A 17,567-nucleotide genomic window follows, 5' to 3' on the forward strand; every position below is an offset into this window, starting at 1 on the left:
AAATGAATGCCACAGGGAAAACGAGGTGAGGCAATGTTGGGGTGCCTCAGGGATGCCCCCCCACCTCCTGCTTCCAATATTATTAGGCCACCATTTCCTGACTCCATGTATCTGGGAGCATTGTGTTTGTTAACAGGTTGTGACTTCAGCAACCCCAGGAAGCAAAGTGGGCTCCTTAAAAAACAACGACTCAAGGAATTTCGATGGCTCACAGAAGGGGACAGAACTGCATCCACCCCAGGCTGCCTTCTGTTGCTTGGGCTTCTGTTTGCACAGTCCAGAGCCAGCTAAGCAAGGAGAGGTTGGAGCTCTTACAGAGAGCAGCAGCTAGCTTGCGCCCTCTGCTGGTTGCTTTCCCAGAGGATGGCTCCACTAATGCAGAGGCAATATGAGGGAAGGGGCTTGAGGGTTGGGGGTGGGGCAGCTCAAAGCCAGGCTCACAGAAGCAGTGCAGAATTCCAGCTGCAGGGGGTCTCAGCAGCGGGCGGGGTGCCAAGTTCACTGAAGCGGCAAGCGATGATCTAGTCCTTGACCAAAGTAAGAATAGCAAAGCTACGTGTGTGTAGGGAAGGCCGGTAAGGGGCTGGGAAAGCTGCTTCTTAGTAAAGAACTGGTGGGCTCCAGGCTCCATGAGAGGCTTGCAAAAAATAAGATGCAAAGAATAGAGATCAACACCGGAAGTTGATCCAGTCTGGCTTCCACATGTAACCGTGAGTCTACACGAACAAACACACATATGTATATACACATACCGCACACACATAAAGAAAAGATATTATTGTCAGCGATAATAATTTTTAAGAAGCCAGTTGTGGCGGTGTATGCCTTGGCACTTGGGAGGTGGAGGCAGGTCGATTAGGAATTCAAAGCCAGCTTGGGCTATATAGAGTTTTCAAGGCTAGCCTGGGCTATATGAGACCCTGTCTCACAAACAAAACAAAAGAATAATATTTGAGTCTCACAATGTGCAATGTGGCGCCTTTGTTGGCTTTCCTGCTCCTTGGAAGAGCCCTGAAGTAATATTTAGTTTGTCAGCTGTAGAAAATGGGGACTTGACATGCTAAGGGACAGCACAGCCGGGCAGCACCAGGACAAGCAAGGATAGTGAGCAAAAGATATGAGACAGGTTACACAACGTAACGAGTGACTGAGCATCTTCTAAAGTGTGACAAGGCTGCTCGGTGCCCATCTTTAACCCTGCTACCCTGGAAACCAAAACAAACAACCACGAAAACCCAATGCTTAAGGCTGCTGTGTCTGGTGTCAGCACAGGACACTGACTGCCGCCCTCCTTAGTGGAACATCCAGCGTCAAACACTGGGACCACCTCACCCTGAGCCGAGCGGTCAGGAGCCCAGGCTTGGCAGTTTCCCTGCAAGTTGTCTTTCTGGTTTTGAAAGGAATGTGGCCTTCCCAAGGACAAGGAGGAAAGTTGGCGGCGGTGCAGAAGCACCTGAACCGTACTCCAGGTCCTGAGACCCAGAGCTCATGTTTCTCAGCTCTATTCTCCCTGCAAGGAGTTCTGCCCTGCCTGTCTGGCCAGAGAGGCAGCAAGCCCTGGGTCAAATCCACCTCACTGACTTCAGGAGGCTGGCTCCTCCCCAAGCACACAAGCTGCTCTGGAGCACGAAGGAGACAGACGTCACCAACTGACCGCAGCGAGGGCAGTGCTGCTGCTGCCTGGGACCTTGTCTCCTTTCCACCCAGAGGGAGAGGCTGCTGAACGGGGTCACAGCAGAAAGCAACCGAGGCAAATGAGTGTGAACCTTGAAACTAAACTCCTGGCAGGTACTGAAATGAGAAACCCACCTTCTGAGGAAAGACCCTGGCTCTGAAAGTGCCCAGCCGAATTCAAGGGCCAAACCAAGTTGGCACGAGCTAGAGCCCAGTGTGCCAGGGACATTCTGTTAACAAAGCACAAAGGGTAGAGGAGGAGCAGGCCGTCCCATCTCTGCACAGGCTAAGCCTGGCTGTGTTTACCCAGCATGACAAAATGTGCTCTGTTGAAAGCTCCTTGGTGGCCCCACTGTCAAAGTCAAGTCCTCAGACCCCAGATCCTTGGGCAAAGCTAGTGTCCCAGAGCACTGCTGGAAGAAACCTGACCCTGCAGTGAGACCCTGAAGTTCAGCTTGTAGGTCAGATAGGGCCACATGTCCCTTGTGGCTCACTTCTTAGGCTCTCAAGACCAGCAAGAAGGGAGCTGCTGAGGTCCCACTGAGGCCGGTCATAGAAGGCCTCTTGGGGACAGAATAACAACACCAAATTTCACACTTCCAGAGCCTCTGATTATGGAAACCACTCATCTGGGCAACTCTGCAACCCTGGGCAGCTACTTCTGCACTCAGAGCCTCGTTTACAGCCTGCCCCTCGGTTTCCCCAACACTGCCACTTCCTGCCACTCTCATCTCTGCTCAGTAAGATGATTACAGAGTGGTGACCGACATCAACCTAGAAAATATCCCAACTAGGCTGAGGCAGGAAGATCATTTTGAGTTCAAGACAAACTGGACTATAGAGTAAGGCTTTGTCAAAACAAAAAGAGAAAAGAGAGAAGGAAAAAAAGGAAGAAGGAAGGAAGGAAGGAAGGAAGGAAGGAAGGAAGGAAGGAAGGAAGGAGAACGGGATGGGGGAAGGCTAAGGAAGTAACTCAGTGGTAAAACCCTTGCCTAGCATGCACAAGGTCCTGGGTCCAAATCCAGCACTGGAAGGAAGGAAGGAAGGAAGGAAGGAAGGAAGGAAGGAAGGAAGGAAGAAGGGAGGGAGGGAGGGAGGAAGGAAAGAAGGGAGGGAGGGAGGGAGGGAGGGAAAAAAGGAAGAAGGAGAGAAAGGAGGAAGGAGTGAAGGTATACTTGCATTGTTCTATTATTAAATAAAACTCAGGAGACAGATATTGGAGTTAAAAATCTGATTGGTCAAAGAAGTATCAGAGAAATGATCAGTGACTTCCTTGCTCCCTCTTTCCTCAATCCAAAAGGGCTGCAAACCCTTCTAAGCTCCTCCCTACTGCTTCCTATGTCTCTCTATATGTATCCTGGGTCCTCCAAAACCTCCATGGCTAATTCTGGTCAGCCAGTCACTAACTCTGCCCCTGATTCAAGGTTAAACTTTAATGGCAGTGGTCTCAGAGTGTCAGTACAAGCAAATATCCCACAACATTTCCCTTTTTTTGTCTAAGTAAAAAGGAAAGGTTTTAACTCTGACACAGTAAAACTGTATACAGTAAGAACAATTGTCGGGTAAGAATTACATTTACAATGTCTAGTCCATTTGTATTTGACAACTTTGGAGAAAATACTCTATCATCTGTCCTTTCTTGGTGAGTCCAAAGTTTTGTACTTAATTCACTTTCTATCATAACTTGTATTACCAATGTAGAAATATCTTTTTAAACCTTAAAACATTTTCTTAGATAAATAACTTAAGTTTTTATGTCTCTCAACTTTGTACACATACATCTCTTTTGTGAGTTTCTTTTCTAAATTTGGTAACAAGGAAAACTATAACTATTTAGTCCTCAACACCATCAGAGACCCAAGAAGGATATAATATTAGCTCAGTAAGCAGGAAGTGCAGAGCAAACAACTTCCAAAACCATAAAAGCAACAAAAACATCTGGCTGCCTGAACAGTCACCCAAGTTTCCTCTGCAATGTTGGGGCATCAATCTCTGGCCTACAGGCCTAGCTTGTCTCATAGACTTTTTGTGAAGCATGAATTTTTGAAGGACTGTCTTACCTTTCTTTGGCAAAGTTTGGCAGTCACAACCTTATGCTGTGTGCTGCTTGCCCAACAGCATAATGTCATCAGTCAAGGCAAGGGCAGTTTCTTGCCCAGTGGTTAACTTTGCCACAATGAAAATAAACTCCATATGGAGGTTCTTTGATGTCCATCATCCTTTTTTGAAGTAAACTGATACTATCTGGAACAAACATATCCAACTGTCATGAAAAGTCTTATGTTATTAATATATATATATATATATATATATATATATATATATATTTGTTTTGTTTTTCAAGACAGGGTTTCTCTGTGTAACAGCTCTGGTTGTCCTGGAACTAGTTCTTGTAGATCAGGCTGGCCTCAAACTCACAAAGATTCACCTGTCTCTGCTTCCTGAGTGCTGGGATTAAAGGTATGTACCACCACCGGCCAGCTGTTATTAAAACATCTTAAATTCCATATTGTGTAGGTCTCTGAAATGTTTGGAGACCATCTGTCTATCTAAAATATATTTGTTTGACCTTAAAAACATACCTAACTAACATGGTCACAAATTTGACTGTTAGATGACTAACTACTAACCTGTATTTTTAAATTATCCTAAATAGTTTGTAATAATAACTTTCAAGGACTACAAATTTACATTACATTGTTAAATTGGCTGCATACATGCAATACCTTAAATAAGAGGAGAACCATATATATAGTATAACAAAAATAAACTTAAATTTGTATCAATATACAAAAATCTTTATCAATATAAAATATTTAAGACTAGTAGTTGCTTCATTAGTTTAAAAGTAGATTCAATAATCTATCCTTTTATCCTATCATTCCTATACCCTCTTTTTTTCTTCCCAGAACAAGATCCCTAAATCTAGTCTCCTTTGTTTCGTTTCTTCCCTGACCATGACCAATAACAGTATGCAACCAAACCCTCTAAACAATGATAAACATCCATAACCCTCTGACTAGCCAAAAATCACCCACCCAACCTCTTGGGAATATGGGCGTTGTATTCTTAAAATCACTTCCTGTTGTCTAGGGGCGATGGCATCTTTCGGAGGCCCTGAGAAAATTGAGATAGTGGTCAAGTCCTGGGAGAACTAGCTGGTGTCTAGGCTCGGTGTGACAGGAAAGTGCAGGGCTTGTTTAAAGTCCAGGCTGGAGGAGTTATGAGGCTGGACCCTCCTAGTGAACAGCTTTGAAGCTGTCCTGAGCAGTGTGCTGTCAGAAGCTGCTCTGTGGGTGGTGGCTGTCAGCCTAACGGCATTATTGCGGTCAGGTGGGTTTGTTGCTGCAGGTCCCCATCATCCTGGAGACTTCGAAGGTCACTGCCAGGAATGGTCATGGTTCACTGCAGAAAATGTAAACATTTGAAGTGTCATACATAAGCAGCAGATCTCAGAGAGTTTAAAGAACCATAATCTATTAAATACATCCGGGGTACACAAGCTGAATTCCTAGTTACCTGCTTTAGACTCAAACCCCAAATCACATACAGGAAGCTAGATGAAGCCTATTTCTAGAATTAGCTAGTACTCTGTATGACCATTAATATCATGACAGAAAGTTTAAATATGTATAATAATCTTACAAAATTTGAGATAATATTTATTCCTTAAGAAAAGTTTTAAAGAGTCAGAATAAAACCAAAGGATTATAAGATTAGTGTCAATAATAATAATCCCTTAATTTTGGTTTTTCTTCTGTCCATACTAGGTGGCTCTCCTGATATGAGACAGATTTTGGTGGTGAAGGTGGGGGGTGGAGGCAGTGGTGGTGGTGAAGGAGGTGGTGGAGGCGGTGGTGGTGGTGAAGGAGGAGGTGGTGGTGAAGGAGGAGGTGGTGGTGAAGGAGGTGGTGGTGGTGAAGGAGGTGGTGGTGAGGCGGGGGTGGAGGCGGTGGTGAGGTGGGGGGTGAAGGCGGTGGTGTTGACAGCAGCGACAGCAATGGTGGTGATCCTGGAAGAGAAGCAACACACTGCAAATGGCTCGGCACCCTAAAGTTATCATCCCCAAAATGGGTAAAATAAAATAATAATAGAACAAAAAAAGATATAGACCTTTCTAGTATTCTAAAAACGCCACCGAACTCAGAAGTTCAAAGACCGACTCTGTGACGGGACCAGCGCCAGAACGGCACAGCCAGCCCATCACAGTTGATTCCCTAAAAACACAAGAATACAGAGAGGAATCTTAAAGGCAACCTGAAATAAAACAGCTTGTGTGGGGTTCAGAGTTGGCGTAGCTGCAGTTGGCTTCCCAACAGAAGCCACGGACACCAGCAGGCAGCCTGGGAAGAAAAACCTGCTGACCTAGAATCCTATGCCAAGAAATAACATCTGACAAAGCCAAGAAAGAGCAAAATAAGGTTTTCAAATGAGCAAGGGCTAAGACTCATGATGCTGGTGTCCTTGTTCTATAGAATGCCCAACAAATGTCTTCAGGAAGGAGGGAAATACTGAAGAAGGCAGGACGGTGGGCAGCTGTGGGAACATGCGAGTGCATGTTTTAAAATCTCGTGCCTCAGGTGTGATTCTTTAAAAGCCGGGGATGAATCGCCTGTTTTCCGCTTGGGATCACAGAAAGCATTTTAAACTGTAAGCTGTCCCTGTGCAACCCCTGTGGCAGAAGTTAGTAACTGCAGCACAAACTCTGGCCCTCAGCATCTGGAACCTTACAGAACTCCTGCCACTGCGGGTCTAAAGCAAACTGTGGCGCTGACAGGACGTGTAGCATTTATTCTGGGGCCTAAAATCCTGCCTCCACCTCCCAAGGACCGAGACCACAGGTGTGCACCTTCACACCTAGTTGGCTTGGGATTGAACCCACATCTCTGTACATGCTAGGCAAGCACAATACCCACAGAGACAGCCACAGCCCAGACAGAAAGATTGTATTTCAGATCATGCTTCTGCTGTACAGTGTAGGATACATTTACTTAAAACAAAACCTACCTGTATTAGCAGAGTTCCAGGAGCTTTCTCTTATCTGTTTAAACAAAACAAGCAGGCCCAGTGAAATGGCCTAGACTCTCTGTGTCTGTCTCTCTCCGTGTCTGTCTCTATTTCTGTCTCTAGCCCTTTCTCTGTTCTCTAGCCACCATCTGCTATGTTACAAAGAAGCTTTAGCAACACATGTCTCCATGTCTCTAGCTCCGGAGGCTAGAAATCCGCAATGAATGTGAAGGCCTGACTGGCGTCTTCCAAAGCCAAGGACCATCTGACCCAGGCCCCTCTTCAAACATTTTAGCTTATAGGTGCACATCACTCCAAGCTCTGACCTGCAATCGTGGTATTCCTGCCCTGTGTATGTCTCTACGTCTCTTTCTCCACCACCCCCACCCCCAAGACAGCTTTTCTCTTTGTAGCCCTGGCTGTCCTGGCAGTCTCCGTGTAGACCAGGCTGGCCTTGAACTCAGAGATGCTCCTGCCTTTGTCTCCCGAGTGTTGGGATTAATGGGGCAAATCATCACCACCTGGCATTTCTCCTCTTCTTAAGACACAAAGAACGTTAGGTTAAGGGGCTACCCCAAGGTGTAGACCTTCCTTTCTTTTTACAGTGTGTGTGTCCATGTGTGTTCGGACATGCACACATGTGACGGAAGTTAGAGGATAATTTGCAGAAGGCTGTCAGGTCCTTCCACCAATTAGGTCCCAGGGATTGAACTTAGCTGGTCAGGTTTGCCAGGCACTGTTATCCAATAGGGAAGAGCATCTCAACCGTCCATATCTTTTCCTCCTGTTTTTTTTTTTTTTTGTTGTTGACACGTATGAGTGCTTTGCCTGTATGTATGTATGTAAGCATGCGCATACATATGTATGTATGTGTACACACCATATGCATGCCCGGTGGCAGTGGGAGCCAAAAGCCATTGTCAGAGCCCCTGGAGCTGGAGTTACAGATGGTTGTTGGCTGCCACAAAGGTGCTGGGACCCGAACCTGGGTCCTCAACCAGAACAACAAATGTTCTTAACTGCTGAGCCGTCGCTCTAGCCCATGGCTTCTTTTTCAAAATGGCATCTGCAAAGAAGCTTTTTCCAGGTAAAGTTACATCTTTGAGGCACACAATTCAACCCACATCACTTTTATAAACTGCACCCTCCGTCATCAGACAAGACACAGTGCCTTCTTGGATGGCCACCCTTTCTGGGCCACCAGGCTGAGTCCACTAGGAGCTAGAGTCTGGCCACCAGGGGGCACCGCAGGACCAAAAAATGATGTATGAGATTGGCCCTCAACTGAATTTCTGAAGTGAAGCTCTCCACATTTGATAAGGCCAAGCGATGGAGGATGCCCTAGCTTCTCGGTCACAGATGCTAAGCTGCTTTAGAACTCACTGCCACGGGAGAGAGGCTGGCTCCAGACCTCTCCAGAATCTGAGGGTTGGAAATGGAGGGGTTGGAGCTCCCCATTCAGGGGGATGATACAGGTTAGGGCAGACAGCCAGTCTGAAAGTGGGTATCCAGCCTCCTGGGGGGGGGGCACTCTCATGGTAAGCAAGCCTTCAGGAAAGACCCCCGAGGTGGCCACTTCCCTGCCAGTGCCATCATTGGTCTCCTTCCTAGGCAGACACAGGTCCCTCCAACTTTCATCTGACAGCGCTGTGCAGCAGGCTTCACTGAGCCTCCTAAAACCTCTACAAACCAATCTCCAGTTGTTGTATTCTCAATGGCAAGCAAGGATCCCTCCTTTCTTAGGGGAAATTATAACATTCTCTCAGGCCTCTCTCTAGGGGTGGGGAGAAACACACACATGGCCGGGGAGCGGCGCTCAGACAGGCCGCTGGACCACCTAAGTGGTCATCTCTGTCTTGAGACATAACGCTTGGCTGGCCTTAAACAACCCTGGGCTCCTGGGCTGAGCCTTAGTCATGGCTCACTCCACGACTCCCTTTCCGTCTGGTTAGGGCAGTGACTGCACTCTCTAGTCCTGGTGAGGGCAGTGACGGCACTCTCTAGTCCTGGTTAGCGCAGTGCCGGCACTCTCTAGTCCTGGTGAGGGCAGTGACGGCACTCTCTAGTCCTGGTTAGCGAAGTGATGGCACTCTCTAGTTCTGGTTAGGGCAGTGCTGGCACTGTCTAGTCCTGGTTAGCGCAGTGACGGCACTCTCTAGTCCTGGTTAGGGCAGTGATGGCACTCTCTAGTTCTGGTTAGGGCAGTGACGGCACTGTCTAGTCCTGGTTAGCGCAGTGACGGCACTCTCTAGTCCTGGTTAGCGCAGTGACGGCACTCTCTAGTCCTGGTTAGCGCAGTGACGGCACTCTCTAGTCCTGGTTAGGGCAGTGACGGCACTCTCTAGTTCTGGTTAGGGCAGTGCCGGCACTGTCTAGTCCTGGTTAGCACAGTGACGGCATTCTCTAGTCCTGGTGAGGGCAATGACGACATTCTCTAGTCCTGGTTAGGGCAGTGACGGCACTCTCTAGTCCTGGTTCATTTCTTCCACAAATGTTTGCTTGGGACCAAAAAATGTGCCCGGGTCTGGGGAAAGCTCCAGAGGAATCAAACATGGGAACAAAGGCTAGTCTCTGACCTTGGAGCTTGTATCTAGGGTCAGAGGCTACAAACTTGGGCTGAATAGAACAGAACTCCTGGAGCAGGGAGTAAAGGGGGGTGTGCCAGTATGGAAATGGCTCTCTCAGTGGTGGAGGGGGATGTCAAGGACTGCTCCCCAGCCAAAACCCTCCCAGGGAACCGCCAGAATGCAGAAGGGTCCATTCTGGAAAAGGGCGCTGCTATTGTCCTGTGATTCAGATCTGCAGAGCAGAGCAGGGAGGGGAAGGACCGCCGAACTGTGCCCCTCATTGGAACTATGGTGGCCTGGGGACATGGCTCAGCCAGCAAAGGTCTTGCCTTGTAAGTACAGGGCTTTGAGTTTGCTCCCCAGAACCCGTATTAAACAAGGAAACAAACAAACCCAGGCTTGCTGGCACATGCTTGTAATTCTAATGCTGGGGAGAAGACAGGCTGATCTGTTGTGGACATCTCTGTGGGGCTCACTGGCCCGCTGTCTAGCTTGATGGGCAAGCTGCAGACCAGGGAGAAACTCCTAAGGAATGAAAGCTGAGATTTCTCTCTGGCTTCCACAAGCACATAAACAGAATTGCATGCATGCACACAAACACACACACGTGCACACACATGTGCAAACACACACACACACAAATATATACAGACACAATATAAAGCAGACTGTGCAATTGAGAAGCTGGAGGAGAGATAGAAACTTAATGCAGCCACAGAGTTCACAGTCTCTCGCTCCACATGAATGAGAGATGCAAGGGCAGAGCCTGGGGGTGAGGCAGGCAATGAGATACCGCTGAAAGATTTCTGAATTGAAAAACACAGAAACAGGAACCACACGAGATGGAACAGCAAAAGGATTCAGCAGAAACGCAAATTCAGGCATCCTATCAAACTGCAAAGGACGGGGGTTGGGGCGCGGGGGGGACCTCTGAAAAGACAACAGTTGGAAAAAATTCCAAGTCGGATAAAAATGAAAAACTTGCAGAACAAAGAAACCTAACAAAACCCAAGAACAGGAACCATGATGAGAAGCACTCGATGGCGCATCAAGATCAAATTGCTTAAAACCAGAGAAAAAGATGAGATCATTAAAAGCTGAGATAAGTGACTCATTTCACATTAAGAAATGAAGATAAGAGCGGCACACACAGTCACCGGAAACACACTTGACGAACAGTGGGGCTATGGGAAACCGCCCGCCTCTAAGTGAGTTGGCACTTCAGGGGCAGGCTGTGTAAAACACCTTCAAAGTGCCCTTTATTTAGTTTTGGCTAAACCTATATGCAATCTGAGCATGCCCAGAGGCACTCCTCCTTTTCTGCCGTTTTCACCTTTTGAACACACGTTCCCTGCCCCAAAATGTGCCTGACACCTTTCTTACTTCAGTGATCACTTTCAGCTGAGCATAGTCAGGAATGCATGGCTTAGGGCCACGTGTGATGCTGAAGGAATTCTCTGCCAGTATGTTAGCTTCCAGGTCTGTCACCAGAGTCCTCTGTGCAGAAGGAACTGGTACCAGGCAACATAACCCCAAAGTGGGATTTAATTGATAAGCATAATGTGCTCTTTTTCTTTTATTCCCCCATTTACTTGTTATAAGTATGGACACACGCCTGCTGTTAGAAGACACCTTGGGGGAGTCAGTTCTCTCCTTCCACCATGATGGGCTCAGGGATCAAAAAGTGACTTTACCCACTGAGCCTCCTTGCTGCAAAAACTATTTTAAAGAATTGTCTAAACCTAGTGTGGTGGTGAACGCCTACTATCCCAGGTGGTGGAATCCTGAGGATCAAGAGTTCAAGGTCAAGCTGTGTGGTGGTGGCACAGGCCTTTAATACCAGCACTTGGGAAACAGAGGCAGGTAGACCTCTGGGAGTTTGAGGCCAGCCTGTTCTACTAAGTTAAGTTCCAGAATAGTCAGGACTGTTAGACAGAGAAACCCTGACTCAAAACAAACAAACAAAGACAGTTCAAGATCATCCTCAGTTATAGAGCAAGTCTGTGGCCAGGCTGGACTACCTGAGACTGTGTATACAACACACTGAATAGTGCTTGGCCACTGAAAGAAAACAGGCTAGGGATGTGGCTCAAATGAGCCCTGAGTTCTGTCCCCCAGATCACGTAAAATCAGGAGTAGTGATCAAGCCTCTGATCCCAGCACTTGGGAAGAAGCAGCAGGAAGATCAGAAGTTCAAGGTCATCCTCAGCTACGTAGTGAGTTTGAGGTCAGCTTGGGCAACATAGGACCCTGTTTCCAAAACGAAAAGAAAGAATTTAAAGTATTTTCTGTTACTTTTGTTTCGATTCTTTGAAATTCCATGTTTCTCTGCAGTCCAGGCTGTCTGAAACTGGATAACCCTTCCTTGGCCTCTCAAGTGCTGGGGTTAGAATAGCGCGAGCCACCACACCTAGCTAAGAAATTGCATTTTGGGAGCAAGATAGGAAAACAACAAAGTTCAGGGGCTGTGGGAAGGGAAGAAACACCTCGCCTTTTAATCTGATTACATTTCCTGTAGGCTCAGAGAGTCAGAGACGGCAACACAGCCGCCAAGCTCACCAAAGCAAATGAATCTTGCTTACCTAGGGCCAGAAGGCGACCTTTGGGTTTAACCTATCAGCTCCCCTCTTTTATCCCTACACCCAAACAATGAGCCTCCTCAGCCACCTTGCCATTCAGTCACCAGAGAAAATTCTTTAAGCAAACAGGTGAACGCGGATGGGTTTTTACTTAACTCATTTTTACTTAATCTTTAACTGTTACCTAATTTTTAAACTGTGCTTATCTTTTAACCTAGTTGTATATTATGTCTTTTGAGCAATACAGCCCTAAAAACTCCAAGTTCACATATGTAGATATTAAGCCTCTCTGAGGGTTTTTACAACACTCATACTTGAAACTAAAGCATGCACAATATCTTTACTTAATACACTTTATCATCTATCTATCTATCTATCTATCTATCTATCTATCTATCTATCTATCTATATCTCCTTTCCTTTCTTTCTTTTGAGGCAAGAACTCATGTAGCCAAAGCTGGCCTCCACTCTACAATGCAGCAAAGACTTTGAACTCCTAATCCCCCTGCTTCACCTCCTAAGTGCTGGAATTATTGGACCTAGTAGAACGACTGCCAGGTGTGAAATTCCTTAGTTGAGACATAAATTTTGTAAGTGTATTTTCACACACACACACACACACACACACACACACACACGGGCAGGAACTGGCTGCTTAAAGTAGACACAGCACATAGCCAGAGCCATGACATCCGGTTCATGGGTGCTGGCAGAGGCAAGTGGTAATTGTCATAAAGTTCTATATTCCACAGGAAGTGTGTGTGACACCACTGGAGGCCGACGGGGATGATACAGAGACAGATGCTAGAGTCCCTAAAGCCACCACTCAATGAACCTTACAAGACATTATTCTAGAGAAGCAACAAAAGAAACCACCCAGATCACAGGACACAAATGTATAGGCTGAGCCCAATAAAGCTGTGGCACCTTTAGCAGCAAGCACAGGTTTACAGAAATGCAAAACGACCAAAGTGTTAATTCATGGTGTCCATTGTGCTTCAATAAAGTTGCTTCAAGTAAATGAGGAATGAATCACCGAGAGCTGGGAACTCCAGTACGGTTGGAACAGCTTCCCACATGACCTCTCAGTCCCTTGGGGACTTGATATCTCACTTCTTATCTGTCCTCTTTAGAATTAGCTATAGTCAATGATTTCTCTGGCCCATTAGTTTCCGGGGACATCTTTGGCTGATACACAATGTCTCATTTCCTGCCCTCACTGGAGTGATTTGGAGGTGTGTTCAAATGCACCCACTCAGCTTGAGGCTACCAGAACCACAGTGAACCCCACCAACCAGCCCAGAAGTGCCAAGATGGTGTGAGCAAGACCTGAACGTCACTGTGTTAAGCACCGATGCATTTGGGATGACCCTGTTCCAGCAGCTAATTCACTCCATCCAGGCAAACAGTCCCTGAAAGCAGATGTGTGTGTTGCAAAGTTTTGGTGTTTTGTTTTGTTTTTTAGTGTTGGAAGGTTATCCCCCAAAGTATCTTCCTGCTTCATGGCATTCATTGATTCATTCATTCATGGGATCATTTTCACCCACCTGGGTGTAACTAAATTCATACATTCAAGCTTCCATATGTAACTGCACAGCCTGGCTCCTCCTTGAGATAACACCCAGATGTTTCTGAGTCCCAGCTGTTGGAAGTGATTGGTCCATATTCCTCAACTTCAGCTGTGGAGGTCCATATGCTATGGAGGGTTTCCACTAAGCCTGGCCCCCAAGGACCCATGTCACCAAGTCCTAAGCACCAAACTATCGTCATTAAATATGAGGTCTGATATAGTCCAGAAGCAGAAACAAAATGCCAGTTTTGTGGAGGACCCACCAACCTGGGAAGAAATTCTGGTCTTCTTGAGACAATCCTTTCCCCTCCTTTTTCACCTAGATAGGCTCACCCCTCACCCCTAACTCCCACACCCCACCTGGACCTGTTTATAGCCTGCCAAAAAAAAAAAAAAAAAACTCCTCTGAGAAGAAAGGGGGTGACTAAAGAGAAATTCAAGTTAATACATTGGCAAAACTTCAATACACAACCGGCAGTGTCTCCGGATCAGACACTAAGAACACCAGGAGAGGTCTGCCTCCTCCTGGACCCCAACTGCTGAGATGCAAAGACCACTCATCCCGCATCTAAAGAATCCTGGCTCGGCCAAAGCTGCACCATGCTTCTTGTTCTAGTTCTCACACTGACTTCGCTGGGGTGACAGAAGGGTCTCTCTGCATTCTGTCTTATTTCCCCCCAAACAGTATCCTTTCCCAGGGTCTTTCGGCCTTCACTTTTCACAAGACAGACAGACAGACAGACAGACAGACATTTCACAAACATATATATATGTTTGTATACATACATATGAAAGGATGCTTTAAAAAAAACTAGTCAAGTTCAGCCATGAGAAGAGGGGAAGGTGCAGGAGTTCAACCTGTAACCAATTGTGAACAATTGCAGTAACTCACAACCTTCTGACCAACCGAAAGCACACTTTTTCTTTTCTCTGTGACCCTGAGAAAGTTTCTTAGATTTCTGGGTCCAGTTTCTGCCAACACACAAATTAGCACCATACCCAGTGACTTCCTTCTGGCCAGAGGCAGTGTGTGACAGGAAGGACATTTAGATCTGAAGGAGGAGGCTGATCTCGGGTAACACTGACCTCTTCCTGGTCTGGGAACCCCAGTTCTTCTGACTGCTTTAATCAGAAGCAGTTGGCTTTGCTCAGAGCTGAAGCCCACAGAGCAGCAGAAGGCCAAGCAGTAGGGCACATGCCTCAACCCCAGCACTTGAAGACCTAGATGCAAGGATGGATGCCAGTTCCATGTGGGTACATAGTGGTTTGCCAGCCTCAGCTACAGCATGAGACTTTGTACCAAAAATAAAACCAATAACAACAAAGAGAAAGCAAGGAAGGAAGTACCTGAGTCCAGAACTAGATACAAAATAATTCTAGGAAATTACAACTTCCAAAGTACTTTAGCAGTGAGGTCGGCTGAACGGCAGATGGAAGGATACTGATTTGCTATTAGAATCAGCAACAAGGAGCAAGAGACAGACAGCTCTGTGCAGCTGCCTGCAGCTGCATGAGTTCTTTCAAAGATCTCTCTCTAATCAGGGAAGCTGGGTTTTTTGGTTTGTTTGTTTTTTTTTAATTTTTTAATGATTTATTTAACTTTATGTACATTGGTGTGAAGGTGTCAGATCCTGTGGAACTGCATTTTCAGACAGTTGTGAGCTGCCATGTGGGTGCTGGGAATTGAACCTGGGTCTTCTGGAAGAGCAGTCAGTGCTCTTAACCGCTGAGCCATCTCTCGAGCCCAGTTTGTTTTTTAAGACAGGATCTATTCTACCTAGCCTTGGCTGCCCTGGCACTCACTACTTAGATCCAGCTAGTCTTGAACTCATGGAGATCCACCTGCCTCTGCCTCTCAGGCCCTGGGATTAGGGTGTGCACCACCATACCTAGTCAAAGCTAGGATTCTAGACTGCACAACAGAAAATAATTTGCAGTTTATTAAGTAAAGGGGGGGGGGAGCTGGAGAGATGGCTTGGAGGTCAAGAGTACCTGCTGCTCTTGCAGAGGACCTCGGTCTGGTACCCGGCACACACATCAGTAACTCCATTTCTAGGGGATCTGATACTCTCTTCTGCCCTTCAAGGGCACTTGCATGCATGTGATGCACACATATGTATTCAGGCCCACACATATACACATAAATTTTTAAAATAACAAATTTTGTAAAGGCTTGTTTAATTTTCTCTTACATGTATAGATATTTGAGTGCACATGTGTCTGTGAACCATGAGCATATCATGCCCATGGAGACCAGAAGAGGCCATTGGGTTCTCCTGGGACTGGAGTTACCCAAGGTTGCTAGCTGTCAAGCGAGTACTGGGAATTGAATGTGGGTTCTCTGGAAGAGTGGCCACTGATTATTTTTTTCTTTTTCTTCCTGAGACAGGGTTTCTCTGTGTAGCCCTAGCTAGCCTGGACTCACTTTATAGATCAGTCTGGCCTTGAACTCAGAGATCTACCTCCCAAGTGCTGGGATTCAAGGCCTGTGCCATCACCGCTGGCTACAGTCAGTGGTCTCAATAGCTGAGCTACCGCTCCAGCTCCCTTAAGATTAGTAAAGATTTAATCACAGAAATTAAAAGAGAGAGAGAAAGAAAAAGGAAAGGACATGGGTGAGGGGCATTCTCAAAAGAGAGTGTGCTGGCTGAAGATGGGGCTCAGTTGGCCAAGTGTTTACTAAGCACACACGAGACCTAAACTCGATCCCCGGAGCTGCATAAGCTAGGCGTGGTGGTGCAAAGCTCTGATCTGAGCACTCAGAAGGCAGAGGTAGGAAAATCAGAAGTTTAACATTACCTCCAGCTACATAGCAAGTTGGGACCAGCCTTAGTTACATGAGACCCTGTCTCAAAAACTAAAGAGAGAGAGAGAAAGAGAGAGATAGAGAGAGACAGAGAGAGAGAGAGAGAGAGAGAGAGAGAGATTCAAGTATCTTAACATTACCATATATATGATTTTGGCTTTTATTTTGTTTTAATTATTTTATACATTTATTTATTATGTATGTGCATGCACACATGTGTGCTTACTATTTATTTTGTGTGTGCATGACTGAGCGTTGGGGTCAGAGGACAAACCTTCTATCATGCAGGTTTCAGGTCTTCAGGCTTGGTGACAAGCACCTTGACTCACTAGGCCATCCTGCCAGCCCTGGGTTTTTTGTTTTGTTTTGTTTTGTTTTGTGTGTGTGTACACGACGTACACATGTATGTCTGTGCACATGTATGCAGAGGCCAGATGTTGAGTATCTTTCTCTATCACTCCCTTCTTTTCTGAGACAGAGCTCCTTTCTAAATCTGGAGGTTACCGATTTAGCAAGAATGACTGAGCAGCAGACCCCGTGGGTCCCTCTCACTGACTCCCAGTGTTAGGATTATGTGTGCACACCACCGTGCCTAACTTTCTACACTGGTGCTGAGAATCTCCACTAAGGTCCTGATGCTTTGCATGGCAAGCACTCTACCAAATGACTCATCTCCCCCCGCCCCTGCTTTTGTTTGAGTCAGGATCTATCTAAGTCGGATAAAAACACCACGACCAAAAGCAACTTCAGGAGGAAATGTTTGTTTCAGATTATACATCTACATCAAAGTCTGTCATCGAAGAACGTTAAGGCAAAACCTGGAAGCAGGAACTGAAGCAGAGGCCATGAAGGAGCGCTGCCTACTGGCTCGTTCCTCATGGCTAACTCAACCTGCTTTCTTTTATAACTCAGGCTACCTGCCCAGTGCTGGCACCATAATGGGATGGGCCACTAATCAAGAAAATGCCTACACACACCCCAAAAGAAAGAAACTGTCACATCAGCTTGGCTACAGGTCAGTCTTATGAAAGAATTTTCTTAATTGTAGTACCTTCTTCTCAGATACTAGCTCATGTCAAGTTGACAAAAACAACCAACCAGGACAGGGTCTCACGTAGCTCAAGCCGGCCTCAAACTTATTATATAGCTAAGATTGCTGGCTTGAACTTTCAGTCCTCCTTCCTCCATTTCCCCGAGGAATGGGGCTATAAACATGCCACCACACTTGGCAATTTTGATGTCTTCCCTTTCTTTTTTAAAAAAAATGAGATCATAGAGTTGTTTCTGAGGTAAACATCATAAGATTAGAGGCCAAGATAAAAACAGGTCAACAAGGCCAAAAGTTTCTTTACTATATTAAATCA

Source organism: Arvicola amphibius, chromosome 15, assembly GCF_903992535.2.
Source record: "Arvicola amphibius chromosome 15, mArvAmp1.2, whole genome shotgun sequence".
NCBI lineage: Eukaryota > Metazoa > Chordata > Mammalia > Rodentia > Cricetidae > Arvicola > Arvicola amphibius.